Here is a 10,857-nt window from a genome sequence, read left to right as displayed (position 1 = left end):
CGTGCACACTCAGGGCGCCGCTCTTGAACACAAGCACGTCATGCGAGCAGACACACAGAGACTCATGTTCAATGTCAAAAAGAGGAACATGCAGAACATAAAAACAAAATAAAAAACACTAGAATCAGAGCTGCAATCATACATATATTTATATATACATATATACTTGATCTGTGGCTTCAAGCAATACCTACAGTATGTACACGCCTCAGTGATCAGTCCTAGGGGGCGTTTGAACTTCCTTGCATGTTTGTTTCCCCTATTTGCATCAGAAGAAAGATCGGGACGTAACTTGTGTATTTAGGGTACCCCCTGTGAGCATCCTGCTTAGGTCCTTTCCAGATCCTCAAACAGTCGAGGAGTTAAGATTTGTCAGAACCTGATCTCAATTACTGACGAACCTTAGACCCATATTTATACTTTTTTTTGCGCCGCATTTACGTCATTTTTTGACGCAAAAGCGGCGCAAACTTACAAAATACAATTGTATTTTGTACATTTGTGCCGCTTTTGCGTCAAAAAGCAGCGCTAAAAAAGTATAAATAATGGCCTTAATGTTATGTCATCTTATCCAATGACGAAGGGCGCGAGTTATGCCATCTTAGACTAAAAATTTACTTTTTTTTAAAGCAGCTATTATATACAACGTGGAATTGTATTTTTTTCCAGATTTCACCCACTCCCGTTTAACGTACATCTGTGTCCTTTCTCCGACATTATCTTTATCGTCAACCATGCTACATATTCTTAAAATTATACTTTCCTTTTTTGACTGCCCACGGGTTAATAAAATATCATGTCAGCGGTACGAGATCTACGACCCCTTTTGCGTGCATTTTTTGGGCACCCTGAGTGCTGGTCAGCTAAAATACAACAATAAACAGGGTTTAGCGGTCCCTGGTGTCACTGCACCCGCTACACCACTGTTAGCAATACCCCAGCATGCAGAGTAGAAGGATATCATCTGAACAGGCATTCATTCACCTTTCAGACATGAGTCTGACTTTACACCAGTGAAGGAACTATTAGGGCCAGATGTATGAAGCATTTTTCCCCGATAGGCTGTTTGCGACCAGAAAAATGCTTTTTCCTATGTACAAAAGGCAAAATGTGGCTCAGTAACTTCTTACTGACTCCATTTTGCTTTTGCCATTCAGTATTAGGAAAGGGTGTGTTTAGGGCATCCTGTCCTAATACCGAATAGCACTGGTATGTATGAATGTTTTGCGACTGGAATGCTGCAGCAATAACAGCCATATTTTATGGACTCTGTTGAGGAGGTGGAAACCCAATTCGCAAACAGGAAAGGTTCCCCAAGGGACTCCTTTCCCATTGTGAATGTGGGTACAAACTTTTTTTAAAAGCAGGCACAGACCACTTCCTGCTCTTAGAAAATGAAAAAAAAACTTTTCATTTTTGTAATGCATTGCGTTTTCCTTTAAGGGCTGCATTACAAAAAACATTGCTTTATTTAAAAAAAGCAATCACAGACATGGTGGTCTGCTGACCCTAGCAGGCCACCATACCTGTGATTGTGGCCAACCCCAACTAGGTTGCAAATTGAGACTTACCTCATGAATATTAATAAGGTAGGTTACTTGCGACCTATTTGGGAATCGCAAACAGTGTCTGATACACACTAGTGCATTGCGGTTTGTGATTTCCTAATCACGAGTCCCAAATATTACCTATTAGGAAATAACAAACCACTTTTTTCATACAGCTGGCGCAGGAAACCAATACTCCACCTTCTCTCTACAAGAATGAAATATGTTGGGATTTTTTAAATTGCAAAAATGTCTCAGGCTGCTGATTTCATAGAAGAAAAAAACTCAAATGTGTGCAGGTCATTGCAAGGACACGAGAATTATGTTATTTCCATGCGTACAAACATATCGCAACTTAGCTTTCCTTGTAAAAGGGGAAAGAAATCTGTAAAAGAATATTTCAGGCTCTCTATACTTTTTCCACTTCGCCGAAGCCACTGGCATTTAAAGAGCACGTCAGAGTGCGCCCACGTGCATAACTGAGCGCACGACAAACGCGTGTGCAGTGGAGCAAAACGTTTGTGTAAATCGAGTGACACATCCTGAACGCGTCCTCATTATTTACCTGCACGACCCTCCCACGTAGTCACACATGACTAACTGCACCCGTCCCCTTCCGGCTTCTATATTGTTCTTATCTCAGGAAGAAAATCTCCACATTTCTTCTTGCCAGGCTAGCGAGAACTTCTAGAAGGATCTAACGCCCCGTTTGTGCTCTTGACAGATTTTACGTTTGTAGACAAGCATGCCCACTATATATTTATGGCAGACACTAGCAGGTACAGTTCGGTATCTGAAGCGAAAGCAGGTACCAGGAACCTGCACCCGACTTGTGTCTCCCAGTGATGACATCATAATTTATTTACCTGGAATGGCTGCCTTTACTTATGGACCAAAAAGGCTATCCCGAGCCTTGACATGGAGGGCCCTGCGTAGAGGAATAAGGGGATGCGTTACTTAGGGTGAAAAGCCCAGAGGTGCATGGATGCGAGTAAAAAATAGTTTGGTAAGAAGAAAGCACAAAGCATCCAATGGAAAAAGAAGCACCATAATTTTAACGTGAAGGCAAATAGACAAATGATCTGGTCTATGGTGAGCTGGAGACACCCTGACGTGAGACTTACAGCCTGGATGCTTGGACATTCAGATAGATTCTTGCATGTGGTTTGTAATTTTATGAGGCAGTGCTCAGCGCTTGAAGGCACTCCAAACACAGGCTTCCTGGTGTAACTTCCATTTTGACCCTTTTCAAATGCTTTCTAAGGGATTGCAGTAGGAAACATAGGAGTTTCTTGGCATAATGTGAACTTTTAGGAAAGAAATGACAGTTGTTTCCAATTGCACACTGGAACTGGCTGTTGTCTCTTCACAAGAGACCAGAGATCAAAAAGCTCTGCGTTGCCAGAGTAGAAGCCATTTGCAACTGGTGAACATAAACTTCCAGTAGCTGTATTACGTGCCCTGTGCCCAGGCAGTCCTATTTCTTCATCTATGATCAACACAGAGAAGCCACATTGTCTCCTACCTACCCCTCGTGCCGACTGGTGTGAAGGGAGTGCATGTTGTTCTAGAGTTCTAGGGATGCTGGAGCGTTTATCCACACAGATGGCAATCTACACGGTGTGGGTGTGTGGTTGGAAGTGTTTTTTGTTTTAAGCCAATGTGGGAAGCTTTTCGAAGTCATGCATAATGCCCACAAGGTATGGTTATTGTTTTATGGGACACAGTGCTTGGTAGTGTGTTGTTTGAGGTTAAATGAGAGATAAGACGTCAAATACACTTGTAATAAGAATTAAATCATTCATGCAGCTACGTAGAACCAGCCTAGCCACAGGGGCAGGGTGAAGCTGTGTGCATCAACAACAACACAGAGGGTCGTCCGAGAAGGCCCAGTTATCCATAAAGGAGCAGGAAGTAGAAGCAGATGGCGTTGACTCGTTAAAAGGAAGCCAAAGGGGCGGGGATTAGAATTAGTGACATGAGCAGTAGCCCTACACCATTTTACATTTTTTAAATGGCAAGGTTACTATCTACTGCTGAACAAGAACAACCCAAGAACAAGGATGGGACTAAAGTGCAATTAAGGCTTCCAACCTAGGACCAAACTGCACTGTCTTTGAAAGGCCTGGGGTTCCAACTACTCCTTTTGGATCCTGTTTGGTCACAGGAAAGCATTTTCAGCAGGATTCACACCCTCAGCCCTTCTCCAGGTGACAAGCACCTGTGCGGCGAGCCCTGGTCAGTTGATGCTCAGACCTTAACCAAACTCGAACCCTGAACCTGCAAGGATGAGTCATAGCGCTTGATACGTTGCCACCATGACATTGCAAGAAAAAAAATCTGCACACCTGGCGGTCCTCTCCCACCCTCACTTCTCCATGCGAACCCAGCGCTTTCCTTAGATCCCACAGACCACTGCTCTTTCTAGTTTACATACAGAGGCTCCATCCTGACCTTGTAGAATTTACTCTCAAACTCCTTTCACTTTCATTACTGGGTAAGGATGACATTCCAGGGCAAGAAAAAGACAATGCATTGAAAGAATGACCCTGTTTCCATTGTTTTTGTCTAGACAGCAGCGTGGCACACACTTGGTAGTTCTCATTTTCTTCAATCGTTGCCCAGCTCTTCTCTGACCAGTGAGCCTTACAAAAAAACTTTTTATATGGCTTATTTATCCTATGAAATTTCATTGCAGCTGGCCTCACTGTTCACGCAATCGAAAATGCAGAACTGTGCACCTTTCAGCAGCATTTTGCAGTAGTTGCCACACAAATGTACAGTTTCCATGTTTTTTCGCGAGGGCACCATTTTTGCATTCTGAAGGATTGCCTCTTACATTTCAAGTTTTGTACGAGGCTCCTTCATACAGATTTCCAGGGCCTGAGGAGGCTTTGCCATTGGATATCAGTGGCTGATAGAAGCTCAATCGGGAGAAAAGGAAATTCCACTGCTGTTTCTGCCACCCGCAGGTTTGGTATACAAACAAATGACTTAGGTTTGTCTCTGAAGTCACATCGCAAATTACCCACACTACACCAGGGCACCTCATCAAGATGGCGTCCATATGGAATCTGAAGGCCTTGAAAACAAATACACATAAAAAGGATCTATTTACTACAAAGTGAGACATATGTATAGCAGAATTTTAAAGGCGCATGGCATCAACTTTTTGCTTTACTTGGACTGTCGGCAGAACACTAGGGAAAAAGGGGGGCCAATAACTTAGCAGCTGATAGACAACTGTAAATGTAAAATCTGCAATATTTATGTTCATGTTCTGTAACACGTCATTTGTTAAGTTTTTGGGACTTACGATTTTGGCATATAGGGGAGATTTCTTCAACTGTGCAGGTGTTAATTCAGGTATATAACTATATCTCCAGCTGTGAGTAGCGTTTGTATGTCGGAAGAACGCATACCGTAACTACGCGTGCTGTTACTCCGCAGTCTTTACAACGAATGCGTCTTTATCACACATTCCTTTACCATGGATATCATTACATCGACATGCCTTAGGTAAAGTGCTGGACTTTGGAGCGGTGTAGTTTACTATTCGAACTCCAGTTTGAGCAACAGTAGGGAAGGCGTTGTACTTTAAAGCCCAACACTGCTTTCCCTAAGGTAACGACATGCGTGTTAAAGGAATGCGTGGTAAAGATGCATCTGATGGAGCAGCTGCGTTGTAACTGCAGAGCGTGGTTCACCCGTTGCGGTACAGGCTACTTCCTGTGTGTAGCCTATACATTGACCCCTAACATGACCGATTCAGCCATGGACCCTTCAACGGTCGACAACATGGATACTGTTAGATGGGTAATGAATAATAACTGAGTTTTTTTTCATGCAACATGTGGTTTGTTATTGTATGCAAGATTACAGCGAGGTTTAATAAATGAGTCTGTGTCACAGGGTTACCTTACATCCACTGAGAGCTTTATCTTAAAACATCTGTGCATTCTGGAAGTTGTAGTCTTAACTATGGTACTAGCCCCCCACAAACTGATGGAATGCAGCTCTAGCTATAGATTGGAAGTTTTCAGGTTGTGTGATATCTCTGACTTATTCACTAGGGTTTCTAGGTTCTGAGTCCCTAACTACCTCGCCAGCCAATACTAGGCAAACAGGGCAGGTACACTGGATCCAGGAGCCAGCTTAGCCAGCAGGACTCCCTCCCTCTGCGTCCAATGGTCACAAGGGGATAATTTTTACTCAGGAAGGCAAGCTAAATCCATCAGATGCACTGACCTACTGGAGTAGCATTGATACAAATGTCTAATTATGTACTTACAGCACAAGTCTTACGTTTTTGTCACTAGGCGCGCAGAGTCTGGGCTGATATGCAATCTGAAGCATAGAGTGATGGCGTAAGTAATTTATGAAGGATTATGCAATGTAGTTATTTGGAAACAATGTTTATATCCACTTTTAAAATTTTTGCCGCTATACTCCTTGCGTGCCCTGGTGCCTTAGCCTGTGAATGCTCCTAAATGGGGTTTACCCAGGTGTTCTGTCCAGGTGCAGTCCAGGAGCACATGTGAACTTCTGATCACAAGGCCAGTCATCTGTCATCCACCTGTCCTTCATGTGTGTCCAACATTGCCAAGGTTGTATAGTCATAAATCTCCTTGGCTGTGAGGCACAAGGGCGCATCGATAGATTGCTATTGCAAAGGAGCACTGCCCCAGTGGCTAGGAGCCAGCAGCTGAAAAATAAAATTATATTTTATTATTTTTCAGTTGCTGGCTCAGCCAGCATGTGCAGGGAGAGGTGGGGCTGGGCCATGGGAGGGAGGAGGAGTGAAGTGGAGTGCACTTAAGTGCGCATGTCAGTTTGGCCAGCCATCTTAGGGCTAGGTTTCTTCTGTGTTGCACAGCAAGGATGGAGAAACAGCACAGACTCCAATGCACTGTCTGAGCGGCAGACCAAGCCACTCAGACCAATCCTGGAGCAGCTCTCATGCTAGGTATAGCATGAAAATAGAGCTTGGAGTGGGGGGAGCCTATTCTGGTGTCCCAGGGCCTGCTGGGACACCATCAGGAGAGAAGAGGAGCGAGAGCAGCGGCAGAACAGGTGTTTTAAAAAATATATATAAATATTTTTATTTTATTATTCCCCCTCCCACCCTTTGAGATTTGTGCTGGCCACTGCTGGTCATGCATGCCACTACGTAATCCATTTCAGGCGGCACGAGCTACAGGGGTGACAGCTGAGGAGGCACCAACATTTCCAGATTGAATAGCTGGCAGTGAAGTTGTCTGGCACCGACATACTGGTAATGCTTTTACAGTTTAATTGGTGCACATATCGGCCCTTATTTACGGGGTTCTGGCGTAGGGCAGCACCAAAAGCCATCTTGCTGTGCTACCCTACGCCAAAGTGAAAGGGCAGAAATGCACCGAATTTATGCAATTTGTTACATTCTTTTTCTTTCCCACCATCCTGCATTAAAAAAAATCCTGGGAGGAGTATTCCTCTTTCAATGTGTGCTGCAGAATGCAGCAAGTGGAAAGAGAAACCGAGGAGAAATAAAAATATTTCTTCTCGTTATGTCTCCCCTTAGGAGGTGTAAGGATTTGGCACTTCCCCGGGTTTGTGTGATTAAGTAAATCTAGGGATGCATCAAAATCCATGGGTGTTGCATGGGAACAGCCACCGCAGCACCCATAGAACACCTTCCTTGCGCAGAGTAAGGCAACGCAGCGACTTGTGCTGCTTTGCCTTACTCCATATCTGTGACGCTATTCAAAGCCGCGCAAAGGGGCCTTATGTGGCCTCCTAGATATGCTTGAAGGGTTTGTGCCGCGGCGGCGGCAGAAAAGGAAACGCTATGGCGGCGAAAGCTTTTCATTAATAAGCCACATCGTTTTTGCATATTTCAAGCTGCACAAACCTGTGCACTTGGACCTGTTGGTGAAATCTGTGGCCTCCGACCAGGGACGTTAGCCCGTGGACTCTCTAACAACCCTGTCAGGAGGGCCGCTTCAGAGACCCTTGCTGGCTCCATCCCCCTTTGCTAGATTCCGACTTTTTTTTTTTTTTTTTTATAAATCATTCGTCCCCGTTTCAAGAGTCTGCTTTTTAAAAAAAAAAATTACAATTATGGGTTTATTGGTGGCAGCAGGGCGAGGGGAGCATTAGGTTTGAATAGTTTATATATAGGTTGATGCATCACTATGGCAACCTGCCGAGTGCGACTGAATTAGTAAATAACAGGAATGCACTTAGCGCTTGTCGGTGATTAGTACATGTCAGCGCTGGGCCCATTATTGTAATTTCCTCTCTTCATTGAAAGGGGAGGATGGGGAGAGAGAGCCACATCCTCGTTTGTTAAAAAAGTGTTTCTTCCATTTATACTCGCGGACAAAAATACAGCAAATGCGACCTTTCATCTTCCAGTGTAAGAGGGATTTGGAGAGAGATGCGTAAATGCGTTCACAAGCCTTCTGCTGACGTCGAGTAACTGCTTGGGGCCCTGGGGCCCACGGACACCGTACCTGCAGCCCTTTGGCCCTCAGTGGCAGTGCCCGGAGCCCCTGAGGCATAGTGTCTGGAGCCTGGGGGCTTGCAGGTACAGTGCCTGTGACCCTGGGTTTCTCATGTACAGTGCCTGGAGCCTTCATGTACAATGCTTGGAACCTTGCTTCATTCAGGTTCAGCTCCTGGATCTCTGGGCTTTCAGGTACAGTGCCTGAAACCCTGGAGCCTTCAGGTACAGTGCCTGGAATCCTGGGGCCTTCAGGTACAGTACTGCAGCCCTGGGGCCTTCAAGTATAGTGCCTGGAACCTTGTGACATTCAGGTACAGTGCCTGGAGCCTTGAGGTAGTGCCTGGAATCCAGGGGCTTTCAGGTACAGTGCCTGGGGCCCTCAGGTACAGTGCATGGAGCCCTCAGGTACAGTGCATGGAGCCTTGATATTAAGTGCCTGCAGCCCTGGGGTCTTGAGGTACAGTGCCTACAGCCCTGGGGCTCTCATGTACAACGTCCGGAGCCCTGGAGCCTTCGGGTACCGTGACTGCAGCCCTGGGGCCCTCAGATACAGTGCCTGGCGCCTTGATGTACAGTGTCTGGAGTCCTGGGGGTCTTGAGGTACAGTGCCTGCAGCCCTTGGTCTCTCATGTACAGTGCCTGCAGCCTTTGGGTACAGTGCCTGGAGCCTTGAGATACATTGCCTGCAGCCCCGGGGCCCTCAGACACAGTGCCTGCAGCCCTGAGCTCCTCATGTCTAGTGCCTGGAGCTTTGAGGTACTGTGTCTGGAGCCTTGGGGTCTTCAGGTACAGTGCCTGCAGTCCTGGGGCTCTCATGTACAGTGCCTGGAGCCTTGAGCTACAGTACCTGGGGTCTTGAGGTACAGTGCCTGCAGCCCTTGGGCTCTCATGTACAGTGCCTGTAGCCCCGGAGCCTTTGGGTACAGTGCTTGGAGCCTAGAGATACATTGCCTGCAGCCCCGGAGCCCTCAGAAACAGTGCCTGCAGCCCTGAGCTCCTCAGGTCTAGTGCCTGGAGCTTTGAGGTACTGTGTCTGGAGCCTTGGGGTCTTCATGTACAGTGCCTGCAGTCCTGAGCTCCTCAGGTCTAGTGCCTGGAGCTTTGAGGTACTGTGTCTGGAGCCTTGGGGTCTTCATGTACAGTGCCTGCAGCCCTGAGCTCCTCAGGTCTAGTGCCTGGAGCTTTGAGGTACTGTGTCTGGAGCCTTGGGGTCTTCATGTACAGTGCCTGCAGTCCTGGGGCTCTCATGTAAAGTTCCTGGAGCCTTCAGGTGTGGTACCTGCATCCCTGGGCCTCTGGAGCCCTGGAGCCATCGGGTACGGGGTAGTTCTGGCTGCACCTGCTGTCAGACACACATTCTGCACCAGGAAGCAATCTGGGTGTTTCCCGACAGACTACTGTCCACTGCCTCTGAAAATCAAGTGTGGATGGCGCGGGGGGGGGGGGGGGGGGGGGGCAGTCACGTGACAGGCCTGCATGCAGAGGTGGCTGCAGCCGCAAGTGTCTCTGGGTACCACCTCTGTACGTTTGTGCCCTTAGTCTGTGCGCCTTGATGCCACTCACAATGCACTGAGCACTGGACCAGACCAATCATTTGCATGCAATCGTATCTTAAACCTGACGTTAAAGACATAGTGACTTCTCATCCGACAACCTCAACAAGACAAAAGGCAGACTCAAAGCAACCAATGGCTACAAAGGGCGGACGCAATGACCCCCTCAGTGTGTATTTTTTTATGCTCACATGGGCGTTGGCGGCGCACTAAAGCGGTTTCTAGCCAGACCTAAATATACAGGCTTGCAACATTTATACACTACTTACTAGTTTCTGTGGAGGGCACTGAAGTGCTTGCCTACCAGGGCAAAAGACCCAATGTCACCAAGGATGCTGAGCTTCAGTGCTGAGTATCCATTTAATAGCCCAGTGCATTCTGGGAGCTGTAAAGCTTGCTCAGTTTAATTAATCCGGAGCAACTAATCACAGTGCAGGTACTCCTAGTCCCAGAATTTTCAATTTGCAGCTGAGAATTGCCAGTACTCTCACCTTAAAAGCATTGGATCAGTGCTGGTAAGTGGTGGTCTCGTCCCTTCCATATCAAAGAAGTGCGGGTATTGATCACCTGATAGTACCTGGCCACTTAACGCACTGACTAACCCCCCACGAAAACAATGATTTGTAAAAGTAAAGCCTAGGAGCGGATCGATGGATCCTTGGAGACATGAGGACATCTGGTAACCTATGTATTTATACCAGCTCTAGTTGTCTCTGACAGGTGGCTGCTACAAGCTATTGTATAAAGGTACCAGTCACCCACAATCAGCGCTTCTGCATGGGCTTGACTTTATATTCGAAAGTAACCCAAGTTAGCCCTCACACTCGCACTTGAGTACCACCATCTGCCTACTCCATCAAACCAACTGCGCTGGCCTCCGAGGCTGTCACTGCGCAACCCATGGTTACTTTGCCTCATTGTCTCAGTGATCAGATGACATTGTGGAGGAAACGTGAATTCTTGTTCACCAAAATGTGGCATCCTCTTTAAAGGTGATCAAGATTTTTGTTTCCTGTACGTCCAGGGGTATCAGGTGGCGTTGGCTCAGAGGTGGCGATACGACTTCGCTTTGACACCAGGACACTGCACTTCCAGCTCTTGGCTGCCATTTGACAACCTAATGAATATGGGAGCTGTAGTCCTAGAATGCTTCTATTGATCCAATTGGACTGATACTTCTGATAATGATTTATAAGACACAAATTGAGGATCGGTGACGTGGTGCCTTTGCGAGATGGACCATGGTGGCCACTCGGCTTGGATGGTG

This window comes from Pleurodeles waltl, chromosome 7 (genome assembly GCF_031143425.1).
Source record: "Pleurodeles waltl isolate 20211129_DDA chromosome 7, aPleWal1.hap1.20221129, whole genome shotgun sequence".
NCBI lineage: Eukaryota > Metazoa > Chordata > Amphibia > Caudata > Salamandridae > Pleurodeles > Pleurodeles waltl.
Note: the sequence above shows the minus strand (reverse complement) of the source record.